This window comes from Phyllobates terribilis, unplaced genomic scaffold (genome assembly GCF_046119375.1).
Source record: "Phyllobates terribilis strain yellow unplaced genomic scaffold, ASM4611937v1 Scaffold_76__1_contigs__length_6945272, whole genome shotgun sequence".
Classification (NCBI taxonomy): domain Eukaryota; kingdom Metazoa; phylum Chordata; class Amphibia; order Anura; family Dendrobatidae; genus Phyllobates; species Phyllobates terribilis.
The window spans coordinates 1,071,190-1,077,464 of NW_027362836.1; the positions used below are offsets into that span (position 1 = coordinate 1,071,190).

Consider the following 6,275-nt stretch of genomic DNA (forward strand, 5'->3'; position numbering starts at 1 on the left):
GCTGTCGGGCTCCCGCACCCCCTCGTGTCGTGGGCTGTCGGGCTCCCGCACCCCCTGGTGTTGTGGGCTGTCGGGCTCCCGCACCCCCTCGTGTCGTGGGCTGTCGGGCTCCCGCATCCCCTCGTGTCGTGGGCTGTCGGGCTCCCGCACCCCCTCGTGTCGTGGGCTGTCGGGCTCCCACACCCCCTCGTGTAGTGGGCTGTCGGGCTCCCGCACCCCCTCGTGTCGTGGGCTGTCGAGCTCCCGCACCCTTCATGTCGTGGGCTGTCGGGCTCCCGCACCCCCTCGTGTCATGGGCTGTCAGGCTCCCGCACCCCCTCGTGTCGTGGGCTGTCAGGCTCCCGCACCCCCTCTTGTCGGGGGCTGTCAGGCTCCCACACCCCCTCGTGTCGTGGGCTGTCAGGCTCCCACACCCCCTCATGTCGTGAGCTGTCAGGCTCCCGCACCCCCTCGTGTCGTGGGCTGTCAGGCTACTGCGCCCCATCGTGCCGTGGGCTGTCAGGCTCCCGCACCCCCTGGTGTCGTGGGCTGTCAGGCTCCCGCACCCCCTGGTGTCGTGGGCAGTGGGGCTCCCGCGCCCCCTCGTGCCATGGGCTGTCAGGCTCCCGCACCCCCTGGTGTCGTGGTCTGTCAGGCTCCTGCACCCCCTGGTGTCGTGGGCTGTCAGGCTTCCGCACCCCCTCGTGCCGTAGGCCGTCAGGCTCCCGCACCCCCTCGTGCCGTGGGCTGTCAGGCTCCCGCACCCCCTCGTGTCGTGGGCTGTCAGGCTCCCGCACCCCCTCGTGCCATGGGCTGTCAGGCTCCCGCACCCCCTCTTGCCCTGGGCTGTCAGTCTCCCGCACCCCGTCGTGCCGTGGGCTGTCAGGCTCCCGCACCCCCTCGTGTCGTTGGCTGGCAAGGTCCCGCACCCCCTCGTGTCGTGGGCTGTCAGGCTCCCGCACCCCCTCGTGCCCTGGGCTGTCAGTCTCCCGCACCCCGTCGTGCCATGGGCTGTCAGGCTCCCGCACTCTCCCCTTGTCGTTGTCTGTGGAGAAGATTAATACATATTTTCATTTTTCAGGTTTTCTCTTATAAAACAAGATCCCTGAGCTTCTGTCTTTGACCGAAAAAATGGCGTCTGACAAGTCGCTGCTGTCTGCAGAAATGAACACAAACATGGAGGAAGCGCTGTATGAACAGATGCTGATGAAGGTACGAAAGATGAATTGGAGAGGCCAGCAATCACCGGGTGAATGTCTCCTCCGTCAGCCACCGGGGGCGCTGCAGTCTCCAACATTTACCTAATGTGTATTGTTGGCTTTAGACCCCTCACAGTTGTACTATTTTGGTGCAGGAAAAATCAGTTTGCAGAACCATCCTGTTCATGTTACTCACTGATTCTCACTTGTTGCCTCATTTCAGGCCAAACAGGAGATGGAGAGCAGAATACCGAACTTACCAGAAAGCAGACAGATCAGACCCCAATCGGGTGAGATGGGCGTCCTCTGATTATTATCCAGATTACTTTGTGCATATTATGTGACAGATACCACAGTGGGGCAGTGGGGTCTTATTGACTGCAACGGTCACATGATGCAACCAACGTGGGGGGTCACATCGTTTTTTCTTATACAGTTGGTTACATGTAAATGCTGCTTGGCTTTTGCCAATTTTATTGTATTTTTGTTCACTTTTTGTTTTTATTTCTGTGTTAGGTTTCTGCATTAAAACTCGCACATCCAAAAATACCAAAATCTTTATTAACATCTGCAAGTCGAACCAGATCCCAGCGTCCCCGGACCTGACGGAGCAGGAGTTAGTCAGCATCCTGGAATCTGATGATCCCTCTGGCTATCGAGTCCCCATGAGCCTTGGAGAGCCCCACGTTGAAGTTGATAATAGTACGGTTTTTTTTAATACAGCGCGTCTCTTTTTAAAGGGGTAGTCCAGAGATATCCTTAAAGGGGTTAAAATAGCAAGTATTACAACTTACTAATCCTCAATGGTCAAAGGTGCCATCTCCACAGGTTCTGGTAGGTCCACTTCCAGTCTGCGGAATAAAGTTTGACATCTTGTTAACTTTTGAACTTTTTTGGTTTAGATTTGGGACTTAAAGGGATTGTCCACTACTTGGATTCCCCTTTAAGAACTTATACCACTTATTCATAGCAGCCCTACTAAGGTCAATGGATTGAGTCGGCACCGCAAAGTATCTAAGTCCTGGTGCACTTTGTCCTACAGGTGGATGCGGCTGCACTGCATACGACATAGTGATTAATGGCACCTTCTTTGAGAAAATTAAGGTAACTGCAATTGCTTATTTTGACATACGAGTTGTCTGCTCTCCTTTGTGTCAGCTCCTTACTTTGTATTTTTTTATTAGAATAATGAGCTTTTCAGGGAATTTTTTATCACCGTGGCCATGGAGGGACTAGAGAACAAGTACCAAACGGAGCTGTCAAGAGGTAACGACCGCATCACTGATATTTTCCTTGATTTTTTCCATCGACCACACAAGGACTTGTTCTTTCGTGGAGCAAGTTTACCATATAATATAATATATTGAAAATTTTTATGTACCAACCTGTTGTATGGCACCGTATCAAATGCCTTTGAAAAGTCCAGATAGACAACATCCACTAAGTTTCCCTGGTCCAACCTAGAACTTACCTCCCCATAGAATCTTTTCAGATTAGTTTGCAGGACAGATCCCTCATAATCATATGTTTAGGTTATTCTTATTGAGGTGCTCCAGGTTAGTATCTCTTAGAAAACCCTCAAAGATGTTGCCCACAGTACAAGTTAAACTTACCGGTCTATAAATTCCAGGCTCAGATGTTATCCCCTTCTTGAATATTGGTACCACATTTGCTATGTGGGTGCAACACTGGTGGATATGGACCCACTGCCCCACGGGAGGGTTGTGATTAGGTGTCTACTGGGTCTCCACTAGAACCTCTGGCGGTGAGGATAGACTGGGCCGCCGATAGACACCAGGTACCACTTCAGGGCAGTCCCCGGGACTGTAGCAGCATTCCGGAGGTACCAGGGTACCAGACACAGGAGAGCGAAGACAAGGACTAGGTCAGACAGTCTGAGATCGGGGCAGGCAGCACAGGTTCAGGATAGAGAAAAATGGCAAGGGGGACAGGGGTTTTTGATACCAGAAAACTCCTTTAACGCTTGCAACCTCTGTTGCTTGACTGCAACTCAAACAGTCAAATCAGTCAGTAAGAATTTAGGGCACTTCCATGGCGATATTTTGCATCAGTATTTGTTAGCAGATGCCAGGAGTGGATCCAAAACAGAAGAGGTGAAAGTGTTTCAGTTACTATTTTTCACTGTGTTTGTTCCCCTCTGGTTTTCAGCTTACAAATACTGATGTAAATTAGTGCCCAAAATACTCACTGTGTGAATGAGGGGAGGAAGCTGCTTGTAGTACTGTAATAGAAGTCCTTATTCTGAGGATGAGTGCTATAATTCTTGTCTTCTCTGCTCCATCAAACTCCCCAGAGCAGGGGCAACCCCTGGGGCAAAACTGCTGGCAGCAGATGTCCAGACGTATGACTCAGTGAAGTGTGATGGACCCCGACTCCCAAACAAAATGAATCAGACACATACAAAATAAATACACAAAGCATTGCAATTAGGTGTCAAACGTTCTCAACTTTATTTAAATTTACATGACACCGAAAATGGCACAACCCTCGACTCACGAAGAGTCACCCTCCAGCACTCAGGAGAGGAAAAACCCATGTGGAGGAAACCTCTAGGGAACCATGGCTGGAGGGCTGCCCTTCCCTTGGGCTTAGAGAGTTAGTGCCGATATATGACGGAGTTTTAGAATTTCTACATATTTACAGAGAACGACATAACAAATATAGACTATTAATGTGATAAACTGGATGTGGGAGAGATCTGGCTGCGATATCTGTCACCACATTTGTTGCTGGAACGAATTTAGTTGATCTGATTTCCCAGATTTATCTACCACTTCTCCCTTACAGATCCAGCTCCGTCTCTCAAGAAGTTGGGTACTTGGTTACAGGGGTTGCTCATTATGGATAACCCCTAATAGGATGAGTATCCCCTCCCCCTCCCAATTTATCACCCATTAAAGTCAAGGATCCATCCATGAACTCCCAAAGAAGAGCAGCTGTTTGTACATAGTAACAGAAGGGGATCCTGTTTTGGGGACCCCCCGTTCTGTTACCTTCCCTTCCCCCCGGGGTGTCTAAGAAGACAACCCCTTTCCCTGCTAGAACCTCCAAATTACACCAACGTTGGCACATTACGTGGGGTGGTCAAGCTCAAGGTCCTCAGGCGCATCATCAGTAATGGCGCTGATCGTGGCAGCGCGGCATTCTTTTATGGAATCTTCTTTATGACACTTGTTTATGCCCTCACAATAGTTGTCATGATTACTACAAGGGCTATTACTGATGCAGGGTCCAAGTATTAACCCTTTCATCATTGGTAATTCATTTTCATTATGGAGGCAAATAACTGCACTTGTTACCAAGCAGGAGTCTTATAATTACGGCTTCCCTTAGGCACCATAAGAAACATAGATTATAGAACATACGTACAAGTGTTTCAGGAGTGTTTTGCACTTTTTAGATCCATAGATTGGGCTTATAACTAGCACTTTACAAAGCAGAAAATTAAGAGGAAATTACTTGTAAAATAATATTATAGGGAATTGCATTTCAAGCATTTTCCTAATGTGCATTCTGCATACTTGCATAGTTACATAGGTTGAAAAAGTTTGAACTTTAATGTCCTTGGTCTATCTCCAAAGTTATCCATTTTCTTTTTACTAGATTATTTATAACCCACAATGTCATGTTTTGTTAAAAAAGTATCCAGCCCTTCTATAAATGCTGTTATACTATCTGCCATTACTATATCTTGTGGTTGGCATTCCACAGTCTGACTGCTCTAACTGTAAAGAATCCTTTCCTATTAAGTTGCCAGAATCGCTTCTCCTCCGCTTGTTATGAATGTTCCTGGTGCTTTGTAAGGTCCTGGAAAGTGATAAGTCATGTGCCAGTACTATGCATTGACCACATATGTATTTATACATATAAATGTATATTTATGAAGGAGATGATAATTACCCTTCATAGAGGTGTTACGATCATTCATAAATTGCTTTCATAGGTTTGATCTCCAGGATTAGCAGAGATTTGGGGTGTAAACGTAATAAATAATGAGTAAAACATCAAAGCAAACGAAAAAGGGTTTTTGACCCAAACTGGTAGGTGAGACCGGCTAGCCCCATATTATACGAGGTCACAACCAGGTTTCGCCTGAGGAGGGCAGCACTAATGAGTCCTCAGGAGCGCATAACCCTGAAATATGCAGCGATTCTACACTGCCCATTATAAAAGGGTTTAATATGCTACTTACTACCATGTTTTAGCTAAGATACAAGGCATACTTGTAAGGAGAGATGAAAAAGGTGATGGGGGACAACATATAAATATACTGAGGAACTCTATACACTAGTGGCCAAAATTGAGGCAACACCCCCAAGATTTATAAATTTTTAGCATTTTGCCAATACAAATACAAATTTCATGAATGTTTTTGATTTCACAGTAAAGTTTTTAAGTAGAAATAAAATCTCATATAGAAACACAATATTAGCAGGAAATTTGTTCATTTGTCAACAAATTGGACACTATTGTCACTCAGATGACTGTGGGAGAAAAGCCATTGATTTGTCCTATTTTCATATCTAACACTAAATGTTAATACTCAGTTGGATAGCCCTCGGCCTTGATGACTGCCTGGCATCTACTTGGCATGCTATCTACCAGTTTGTGTAAATCAGATGGTGTGATGATATGAAGCCATGATTTGATGATGGCTGCAATGAGTTCCTGCTTGTGTGAAGCCCGCTGTTTTGACACCGCTCTTTTGAGGCGAGCCCAGAGATTCTCAATAGGATTGAGATCTGGGCTGTTTCCTGGCCAATTCAATAGCTGGACATTTTTGTCCTTGAACCAAGAGAGACATTTTTTAGCTGTATGGCATGGGGCTCCATCTTAAAATAAACGGTGTCCCTTCACTAAATACATCATGTGCCGAAGGAATGAGTTTAGGCTGAAGGACTTCCTTGACGTACTTTTCAGCATTAACTGTTTCTTCAATTACCTGCAGCCTACCACCTGCATCTCTGGACACGCAGCCCCCTACCATAACACTCAGAGGAGGCTTCATGGTGGGTACTGTACCCTCTGGCAACCAGTCCTCTCCAGGTCGTCGTCGAACGTAGCGGACACCGTCGC

At 47.2% G+C, this 6,275-nt stretch overlaps 1 long non-coding RNA gene across 1 annotated transcript; it reads left to right on the forward strand.

Moving 5' to 3' along the window:
* Positions 1–1,790: 1,790 nt before the first annotated feature.
* LOC141196859 (uncharacterized) lies at positions 1,791–2,444 on the forward strand. Its single transcript, XR_012269250.1, has 3 exons — positions 1,791–1,880; positions 2,221–2,282; positions 2,363–2,444. It is a non-coding gene; the product is annotated as an uncharacterized lncRNA (long non-coding RNA).
* The last annotated feature ends 3,831 nt before the right edge of the window (positions 2,445–6,275 follow it).